An 11,513-nucleotide genomic window follows, 5' to 3' on the forward strand; every position below is an offset into this window, starting at 1 on the left:
TAATAATATAAATATTATATAAAATTATATATATATATATATATATATATATATATATATATATATAACTTTGATTATTATTTATTTAATTAAGGTTTTAAATTTTTATTTTTTCAATTTTTTTTATTATATAGGAAGAAGAAGCCTAAGAAAAATGGGAATTGTGGGAACCAACACTTATGTGAAAATTTCACATTAGATCCACATGAATTCTATTTCAAAGTCTTTCGAATTTCACAAAAGTCTTTAAAAATTTTAAAATGAGAATCCATAGAAGTTTATGAAAGACTTCCACTAACTCCATAGAAATCTATAAAATATCCACGAATCCACAAAAGTCATCACTTAAAAAAGTCCATCAAAATCTTAAAAAATTCCAATTGAATACATCCTCCTAATTGAGAGTTGAGACTTGAGACAAATCAATTATGGTCACAAGAGAGATTGAAAGGTAGATGGTTAAGATTTAAGAGAGTTGAATCAGTTGATGAAAACTCTTGGGACAATTGGGGGCTATTTATAGAAGAGGGGGATGAGGAAAAAAAAGTTATTTAGTGACCGAAACGATCACTTTCTAAAACAAAGTGACCGTTTTGATCACTATTCATGACAAGAGACGTGGCTCGTCAAAAGGGGCCGATCCACTTGGCTTGGGCTCTTTTTTTACTAGCCTGAGCCACCCCTATAGTTAACCACCAAAATCAAAATTGACCATCTTTTTACCAAAATTGGGGAGGGTAAAACTGTATATTCACTTAAAAAAACCAAAACAAAAATAAAAAGTAAGTAAATGGATTCTTCCCCAGTCAACATTCTTTCCCAACCAAATGCTCCCAGCAATTGCCATCAGCCGGTCACCACAATCCACACAAATGAAGGCCCACAGCAACTTCCACCACCACCTTAAACTGCTAAATGCCGCCAACCAATAACCGAAAATCAAACACCAATACAGCTATAATGCCTTTTTTCTGTTTTCCGTTTTTGTTTAATTTGTTATTAATTGTATACACTGCCTGAACCAATATATCCATCATTTCAATTCAAAATCAAAGATTTCCTTGAACACGGGGAGCCTCTGTGTATTAATTTGGTCATTCCTAATTGTTGAAAGGGCAAGAAAGTGGTTGTTTTTACGAGATATTTTGGAGGATAAGAAGGTGTTGGAGAATTTATTTGGTAGGCAAAGGACAAATGCAGTGATTTTGTAGGAAATATCAATTTTCAAGGTGACGATTCTGGACACCTTCTTTAGAAGCGTAAACTTGTAACTACTGGAATCCAAGTTCCAACATGCTGTGAATAAAGAGATCGGTCAATGTATTTCTAATCCTCTCTCTATTCTTTTGCTCGATTTTCTACTTCATATCAATGGGTTTTAAGGTGAAGGCTGCGGTGAACGTTCGTTTTGGTGAGTTGGCAATGACCACGGTGGGTGGGAGCATTTGGTTGGGGAAGAAAGGTTCCATTTTTTTCCTTTCTTTCCTTTTTCATTTGTTCATTTTTTTTTATTTTTTATTTGGTTGGGGAAGAAAGGTTGGGGAAGTGGTTGTTTTTACCAGTTCAACTTCATGAACTAACCTGAGCACCTCTTTAATCCCAAAATTTTCATGTGGTGCTTTATTTTATTTTATTTTATTTTATTATTATTTTTTTTCAATGAAAACCAATTGAAGTCCTGTTTGCCACAAAATTTTTCAAAAAAAATCATTACAAGTTAGTATTCTCTAAGATAAAAAATAAAAATAAAAATAAAAAATATTCATTTTTCACTTATGAAAATTTGTGCTAAGCAAGTTTTGAGTTTCTTGGCTCATGTAATTCAAATACTCTCCTAGCCTTGATTGATTGGTAAAAAGCCAAATATTATGATTAAAGGAAGAGAAATTTTGCTTTCCTGGTAATTGATACTTCATTTACTATTTCAAGAATTATCATAAGTATCTATAGCTTATGCATATCATGACTTAGCCCATGTTTGAGCCCCATTTTGGAGGATAAAATGAATTTTTGAATAGTGTATTGATGGGAAATGTGTGGTTAAAAAATAAGAAATTTTTTTTGATTTGCGTATAATATTATTTTATTGAAAAATATGTTGTTGAAATAGTGTCAAATCACTGTTGAATAATGTATTTTGGTGGAAAAATGGAGCTCAAACAAGGGCTTAGTAAACAAATTGTAACTATTTACACCGTCCTATAACAATTTTCCTCTTAAGCAATCGTTAACTAGACCTAGACCTAGACCTAGACCTAGACCAAGACTTATCTAAGTAATGTTTAACATTGAAAAATAGTTAAACACAATGGCGAGGAATGAAAGACTACAGAAAATTTAATCTTTCTAGATACAGCTACTTTGTGTGAAATTGAATTGTGTGTTCTACCCATAACTTGAAGTTACGTGAAACATACCTTACATCAAGATTGAAAGTTCAATACCAAATTTTTAAAAAAAAATTTCAAAATAAAAAAGAAGAAGCCAAGATTGATACTTTGACTTGGTGGGTTCCAAATCAATTTGCAATTGAAACTAACAATCTTAAATTAATCTGTTTCCTAATCTTGATTAGACATGAGTAGATTTCTTGGAATTGGCACTACCAATTTTAAATAATACCTTTGCTAATGCAAAGATTGCACTCTAATCTTGATTAGACTTGATTGAGCTCATGTTTAGTGTAGATTAAGATTAAATTTTCAGTAGATTTTGATAGAAATTGACAAATGTGTGGTTTAAAAGTTATGAATTATGTGAATATGCATTTAAAATTAATTTGTTGACCTTGACTTCAGATTTTAATTAAATTTTAGTTTACACCAAAAATAGCCTAAATTTTGTGAGCCAATTATTCCGTTATACTAATATAATTTCAAGCTTGATCTGAAAGGAGAAAATTTTCTAATATCTTTAAGTTGACTTGGTCAAGAGATCCTAACCATAACAAAATATGGTTCTGTTTGGATAATTTGAAAATAGGATCTGTACGTTCTTTATATGAGAATTTCCTTACAAACTTTAGTCCTCTTCATAATTTTTACTTGGAAAATTAATACAAATTCTCTTATTTTTCTCATTAATTTTGAATTATTTAAATAAAAAAATTTTAACATCTCACTAAATTCATTGTACTACTACTGAAACAAAATCTCCTTGTAATTAAATTAACTATTTTTTGTAATTCGTATTATGGGTTGATTAGACCTAATCTCAAACACTAAATCTTGACTAGACAGGAGTGAATTTTATACCTTCTCGATGGCTTAGTCAAGAAAAAGCTCCCATAGCAATAATGTTCTGTTTGGACATCTGGAATGTGAAAGTAACGCGTCTTTCCATAAGTACATTGTACATTTTGTGCAATGAGTCAATAGAGAGATGATACTGAGTTCTTTAAATAACACCTATTTCCTTCCTCAATGAAACGAAGAAGCCAAACCCCAAGAAAATGGAAAACCTATTTTCCATTGCTGTTTTTCCCTGTTTTCTCAGTCTTTCTGCATTAATGGCATCATCAGCCCAGAAACAAAGATATGCTAATATTTCCCTTGGTTCTTCTTTAAATCCCATTACAAATTCATCATGGTTGTCGCCTTTTGGACTTTATGCATTTGGATTCTAGAAGATAACCAATGGCAATTGTTGGGATTCCAGGAAAGACTATAGTGTGGACGGCCAACAGGGATGATCCAGTTTTTCCCAGCAACGCCATTTTGTTATTAACCGATGATGGAAGGTTCATTTGCAGTAGGAAGATAGAGATGACGTAAATATTGTGAATCCAGACCAGTCTATTGCGTCAGCTTCAATGCTTAACAGTTGTAATTTCGTGCTGTACAATTCGTCTCAGAGTATCACGTGGCAGAGTTTTGATCACCCGACGGACACTCTTTTGCCCGTAACGTCCCTCGGCTGGAGAAGAGATCGTCTCCAGTGCTTCAGAAACGAATCCTGCGAGAGGGATTTTTCGTCTCCCAATGCAAGATGATGGAAGCCTGGTGCAATACCCTGTGGAAATTTTCGGACCCAGTTATGCTTACTATGTGTTCCATCAAGCACATGGAACACATGCAATACTGTATCACTGAATCTTGATAATAATGGCCATCTTTACTTGTTCAACGGATGATCCATTATAAGCAATTTAACGAGAGGACAACATCGAAAAAGAACTATCTACCTCACGAGAATTGATGTTGACGATATTTTTCGACTATATTATCGCTCGTTGGATCCTCAAGGAAACTGGACTAAAGAATGGTCATCCTCGGAAGATAAATGTGCCCCTTTGGGTTTATATGGGTTGAATGGTTATTGTATTCTGTTGGATACAGTCGTGGAGTGTGAATATCTTCCTGGATTCGATCATGTTAATCCGAACAATTGGACCACAGGATGCGAGAGGAATTTTCCCACGGAAGGTTGTAAAGCCAATCATCATAATGTCAGTTATGAAATCAGATCACTGGATGACACAGTGTGGGAAATGCTAATTATGCTATTTTAGGAGGATTGACAAAAGAAGATTGTGCAAAAGCCTATTTAGAGGATTGCAACTGCGATGCAGCTTTCTTGCAAGATCGAAACTGTAGAAAGTAAAGGCTTCCATTGAGATTTGGAAAAAGAGTGTGGAGTAATCCAATTGTTGCTCTTATCAAGGTGAACACAACAGTACAATCAACTCGAGGAGTTTCGAGTGATTTGGGCAAAGAAATCCAGAAAGTGATTCGTTCAGATTTCTTAATTATAAGCATTTCACTTTTTGCTTTAGCAGCCCTGATCCTGGCAATTTCTAGGATTTATGTCCGTAGAAATCATGTTCGGAGATATAAGAAGATCTCCGATGTTGCACTGATTGAGGGTGTTGGTTTAAGAGCATTTACCTATCCAGAGCTTGTGGAAGCAACAAATGAGTTCAAAGAAGAGCTCGCTAGAGGAGTGTCTGGCACAGTTTACAAAGGGATCTTATTAGACAACAGAAGTATTGTGGTCGTGAAGAGGCTCGACAAAGAATTGGAAAAAGGAGAAAAGGAATTCGAGACTGAGATGAAGGTGATTGAAAAAACGCATCATCGTAATCTGGTCAGACTTCTTGGTTACTACCGTGAAGGAGCTAAATGGCTTCTAGTATATGAATACATGAAAAATGGATCACTTGCAGATATAATTTTCAATCAAGAAAATTGACTGTGTTGGGAAGAAAGAATTCGTATTGCTCATGATATTGCAAGAGGCATCCTCTATTTGCATGAGGAGTGCGAGATGCAGATCATTCATTGTGATATAAAACCTCAAAACATACTCATGGATGAGCATAAGTGTGCAAAAATTTCTGACTTTGGACTGGCAAAGCTCTTAAAGAAGGATCAGACAAATACCTATACAAGGATTAGAGGAACTCTGGGTTACGTGGCCTCTGAGTGGCACAGGAAATTACATGTGACAGTTAAAGCAAATGTTTACAGCTTCGGAATTGTGTTACTAGAGATCATATGTGGTAGAAAAGATGTCAATTGGAGCCTCTCTGAGGATGAAGCTATTCTTGAAGAATGGGTTTACAATGCTTTCGTGGACGGGGAGGTATGTAAGCTGGTGGGAGACGAGGAGGTTGACAAGAGAAAATTGGACAGAATGATTAAAATAGGTATTTGGTGCATCCAAGATGAACCATCTCTCCATCCGTCGATGAAGAAAGTTCTATTAATGTTGGAAGGGACTGTAGAAATCCCAATACCTCCAAGTCCTACTTCCCTCCTTAGTACAATCAGGGCCGCCCTAGCTGGATCCACCGGAGTCTTCAATAGCTCCAAGACCACGGGGTGGAAGACTGGACATTGTAGAGACTGCTGGGTGGAAGACGAAGTTGCAGAGACGGAAGGGACCATTGGAGAAGAAGAGTTTCAATTTTTATTTTTATTTTTCTTTGGGCTGATCTGATGAGTGTGACTAAATTGGGCCTATTTTTGTTTTAAAACATTAGCCCAATAGTGGAAATTGAGTCCATCCATGGTATTTAATATTTCCTCCAACCCAAACTCAATTTGAAACCGGCAACAAAGATGTAATGTGCAAACAAATGCTGCAAACCCTTCAATTTCCAGATTTCCATTCCAGCTGCGTAGCGCCTACGAAGTGGGAAGTGCTAATCCGTGGCGGATCTGAGGGGAAAGCCCCAGTATGTGCTTAATTTTACTTGATTTTTATTAATTGTTACTTTAAATTGTTTTTACAGTACTATGTTTTTTTGGTGGACCACAGTGTTCGTAAACGATAATAATGTAATAAATGAAACAAAACTTTTGCAGACTTGTTTCCCTTTTCTTTTTCTAGTTTTGTTCCTGTTATTGGAAGCATTTTTTTTCCTTCCTTCCCTTTTCGTGGAGGAAAAGATTCTTTTTTATGGGTTATATTTGATTCATGGATCTCTCTGTATAGTTTTGTGGGATCTTGAAAGACGGATTTCTGGCGTTGTGGATATGTTCGCTGGTTCAGAACAAGTTCAATAAGGTACCTCACTTGTTTTTTCAATGAACTAATAGACAAGATTTTAACTCTTTTTTTTTTTTTTTTGGTCTTTAAATAGTCTAATCTGTGCTATCAATGTAATGTATTGTTTTGTTGATTTCAGGTTTTGAATTTTGCGGTGCTTTTGAAGGTTTTAGGATTTGGGTTTTGTGAATAGAGCCTCCACTTAAAAGTGATTTGCTACTTAATTTCTTGCTTACTCGAGGGTATATAATAGCGAAAATGACTTGATTATCTGGATTTTGGATGTTTGAAACCAAGGTTACAATAAAGTTTAGAGATTAGTGGATACATATAAAGAAACTAATTTGGTTTTGTTAATTTTTTTTGTGAAACTGTGATACTCAAAATTCAAAACTCAAAAGAGGGTTAGATAAATAATGGAATATTTTGTTCATATATTTCCATCATGAAGTTGGATATTTGGCAATTGGAAGTATAATTGAACTTTGTGAGGCGACAATGCAATTGTAAATTTGGTGAAGGGAGAAGAAGAGTTTTAGAAAAAAGAAGCATCGAAGTTTTTTCTTGCTGCTTATATTTTTAATAAAATAAAATTAATAATTTATCGGTACAGTTTGCTTAAATGAATTTAAAATGACTGTACAGTTTGCTTAAATGATCGGGCTATTATGATTGTTGATGGTCAACGGTCCAGGTCAAGGTCAAGTTTCGCAGCTCTGCCCTAACTGAACTTCGCTGTTGGATTCGCCACTGAGTACAATATAGTTTTACTTTTTCACCTTTTGTGTTTTATTGCATAATTGCAGTTGCCTTTGTGCATATAGTTTGAGTTGGAGAATAAATTAAGCAGTCATGTTCCTGCTTGATTGAAAGCAAATGTTTGAATCAATCAGAAGATCACAAGATAAAGTAGCAGATTCTTGAATTTTCACTAATGTTTTCTATGATGTTAAATAAGACAGTAAATTAACTTATGCTTTTTCTGGTTTTAAGAGTTTCTTTCTGGTTTTCTAAAGTTCTGTTTTGTGGCTCTTCCGAAATTGTGGAGAGCCACATTCTCCCTTATTAAAAATTGCAGACGTATGTCTCTCTTATGTTATGTATGTACGTTTATATTATTTTTATTTAGACAAAAAGGGTTGTTTTAATTCAAAAAAAATCTTTTTGTATTTAGTTATTAAATCTTAACCATATTTGAATTCTTATTAAATGGACAAACTAAAATTGATCTATATTTAATAAAATGTTGGACTAAAAATAATTTAAGATTTAAACATTTGATGCCAACTTTTTTGCATTTGTAATAGTATGAGAATATTATTTTAAAGAACATAAAAATTAAAAAATTAGAGAAAACGTTTCTAAACCTAGCAATATAAAACATTTAGTAGATTTCGATAGAAGGTGATGAAATGTATGGTTGAAAAGTTGTGGGTCCTATAAAATATGCGGTTAAAATTAATTGTTGACTTTGACTTGGATTAAAATCTTGATTTTTAGTAGCACCAAACGAGAGATTAATAATTTTTAACTAGGTATACTAAATTATTATTATTTTAAAGCATTTATTTATGTTGATTTGTTAATTATTTAGCAATTGTATTTTTTTAAAAAGTCATATTCAAAAATTTAATAAATTGCCTGTAACAGTTAAAGCAGACGTTTATATCTTTGGAATAGTGCTACTAGAGATCTTATGTGGTAGAAAAAGTGTCGATTGGAGCCACTCTGGGGATGAAGCCATTCTTGAAGAACGGTTTACGATGCTTTCGAGGGCGGGGAGGTATGTAAACTGGTGGGAGATGAGGTGGTTGACGATAGAAAATTGGATAGAATGATTAAAATAGGTATTTGGTGCATCCAAGATGAACCATATCTCCGTCCATCGATGAAGAAAGTTCTATTGATGTTGGAAGGGATGGTAGATATCCCGGTACCTCCAAGTCCTTCTTTCCTAAGTACAATGTAATTTTACTTTTTTGAACGATAGCAAGATTCTCAAGCATATTTTAGTCGATTGTAAATTAAACCAAAGACTGAACAGAAATATCCATATTCTATCACTGGTTCTTTTAAAACTCCGTCTAGCTCATTAAATACATTGTAATTTTATGCCTTCAACAATGGCAATCTTATCCCTTGATTTATATCCAGAACCTGTGGAGGCTTTCATTTGTTTTACTCTATATCCTGTTCATAAACTTCAGCCGAATAAAAACTATTTGAAGATTTAAACTTTAGTCAAATGAAACCATCAATTACACTCTAAAATTAATCGAAGATGTCCATCATTAAATTTATATCAAACCAATAATATTTCATTCTATGTGAATGAAATGGAGGCATGAATTGATCACAGAAGTGAAGTGAATAACCTCTTTGTCATTTTCACTACAGCCAATTTGCCATTCTAACAATAAAACTCTTTCGAGCTCGTCAATTATTTAAATGATTTTTTTCTTGAAATTATTACTAAATAGTTTCTAGTTATTAAGGGTTTTTGGTTTAACTATTGAGTGGTTTTTCATTGTATTGGACCAACTTTATTTTCTGTGGCTTCTCTACTTTCTTCTTCCCTCTTCTTTTCTTTCTCCCTCTCTTTTTCTTTCTCCCCCGAAGACATGGGCTAAGCTTCTTCCTTCTCCCCCCAAAAACACGGGCTAAACTTTTTGCTCTCTTCTCGAATACCTAGACCTATTCTAAATAATGTTCAATGTGAAAAAGTAATCAATCGCCATAACGAGAACTAAACATTTGTGAAAATTCAAGTTCAAGATATACCAACTTTTGTGGATTCAATTTTGCAATGATAGCACTAAAAACAGAGGTGAAGCATTGACTGCAAAGAGTCAATAATGCGCCAGAGAGAATACTGAGTTCTTCAAATAGCTCCTATTTCCTTAATGAAACAAAGAAGCCAAATTCCAGGAAAAGTGGAAAGCGTATTTTCCATGGCTGCTTTTCTCATCCTTTTTCCGTTGATGGCAGCATCAGCCCAGCAACAAAGATATTCCATTATTTCCCTTGGATCTTTTTTTAACACCAACTACAAATTCATCGTGGTTGTCATTGTTGGAAATTTACTTAATCATGCATAGCGGGATTTAAACAAAATTTCAATTCCCATCAAGGATATACTTTGTGTTTAGATAAAAATTGTGATAACAATGATGCACGTGATAAGAAATGTCACGTGGTATGACAAAATCAAACTTTGTTCATTTACCGTGAAACTATAATTCTTTCGTCAATATGATCCGAATAATTACGAGATATGAATATATGTCAATCTCAATTATCAATCTATCTTTCATTCCAATATTAAATCAATATAAGTCGAAAACTCATTTTCAGCTTATGAGTACGCAATGGCCAAGGATTTCATTAGCTACTTAATTAGATGAAATGTAGATCATAATCTCTTACTATCTAAGAGTGGCGAATCATCTATTGATCATTCACAACCTTTATATAATTCTTAACATATCCAAAGGATGCCATATTAGCGGCCCTTGACAAAACAACATCCAACATCACCAAAGTATAACTATCCTGCCTAACGTTAGAGATTAACCACTGTCACTCAAATTGTTATCCATATTAAATTTTCCAACTCTCCAATATTTTATTCTATAATAAGACATCCACGTGTTCATTTAAGTGTCATCACACTTTAACATGTGAGATCGGCTGCTTATTTCACAAGTAAGAAATGTCACACGTGACTATTTATCCATATTAACGATATATATACTCGTTATTAGTTACAATCACGAATGACTAAAGATTCAATCATATGTAATTTGTATTTCATAGTCACAACTCTTTGTGATTAACAAATTACTAAGATTTGAATCTACATACTCTATTATTTAATTGAATTGAATAATAATTAAATAATAGCCCTGCCATAAAATTGTGTCAATTATATATTAAAAGTGCTTATGTCCAAAATTGATTGGACTTTGGACATAACACTTACATTTACCCTTTGGACTCTATGCCTTTGGATTATACAAGCTAGTTACGCTATTGGAATTTTGATTGCTGGGATTCCAGAAAAGACTGTAGTGTGGATAGCCAAAAGGGATGATCCCCTTCTCCTAGAAACGCCAAATTGCTATTATTGATGAAGGCGGGCTCATTTTGCTGTAGGAAGATAGAGATGACGTAAATATAGCAGATTCGGGCCAATCAAACGATTGTGTAAGGGACAAACCTCTTGAGATAAAGTCCCAAAAAGGGGTGTTCTTTTATTGGCAATGACTTTACAATTGGAAATTAAAAACAAAGTGCCTCCAAGGGGCGCAAGCACACGAGTTACTGAAAAAAGTTTAAGTCTAAGCTAAGGAAATTAAAATAACATGCTCTCTATTCGAGAGTTTTGGATTCGGTCCTTTGCTCTATGTCTTTTCTCCCTTTTATACTTCATGGACGATCTCTTTGTGATCAACCACCTAAAAACTGCTTGATCGTCCTATAACTGCCCACTTTCCTCGTAATGACCAACTTGTCATGAAAACTATCTTTTTTAACTGCTGCCATTACTCTTCGTCGTTCAACCGCTTTCGATTGATTCCTTGAATCGTGGAACGTGATAGGGCTGCTTTAATAACTGCTTTGATAGCTGCACTTCTTGATAACCACAACATTTTATGTTTGTTAAGACCTTGGGCGACTTGAAAGTTTGGGCGAGAATAGAGTAACAGCTCTGGGCGACTGTATGGCACTCCATTCGCTCAGATTCTAGGCGACTTGCAAACTTGGGCGATGGCATTACCGCATTCTTGGGCCTCCCTATTTGGGCATTCATCTTGATTTGTTTGATTGGGCTTCGTTCTTTGGGCTATCTGATTTGGGGATCCTCCAATTGGGCTTCACTCCTTGGGCCGTTCGATTTGGGCTGAATTTTTATGTGTCAACAATTACCCCCCAATATGGCAGAATTAATAATAATTATTAAATTTTACCATATTCACTTTGTATTTCCAGCAACATTCAAAATTCTCAAGAATTTCAAT

The 11,513-nt window shown here is 34.2% G+C and overlaps 1 pseudogene; it reads left to right on the plus strand.

Annotated features, from left to right (window-relative positions):
• Positions 1-3,451: 3,451 nt before the first annotated feature.
• LOC111409682 lies at positions 3,452-5,940 on the plus strand (annotated as a pseudogene).
• Positions 5,941-11,513: the final 5,573 nt, after the last annotated feature.

The sequence above is a fragment of the Olea europaea genome, chromosome 14 (assembly GCF_002742605.1).
Source record: "Olea europaea var. sylvestris chromosome 14, O_europaea_v1, whole genome shotgun sequence".
NCBI classification, from domain to species: Eukaryota; Viridiplantae; Streptophyta; class Magnoliopsida; order Lamiales; family Oleaceae; genus Olea; species Olea europaea.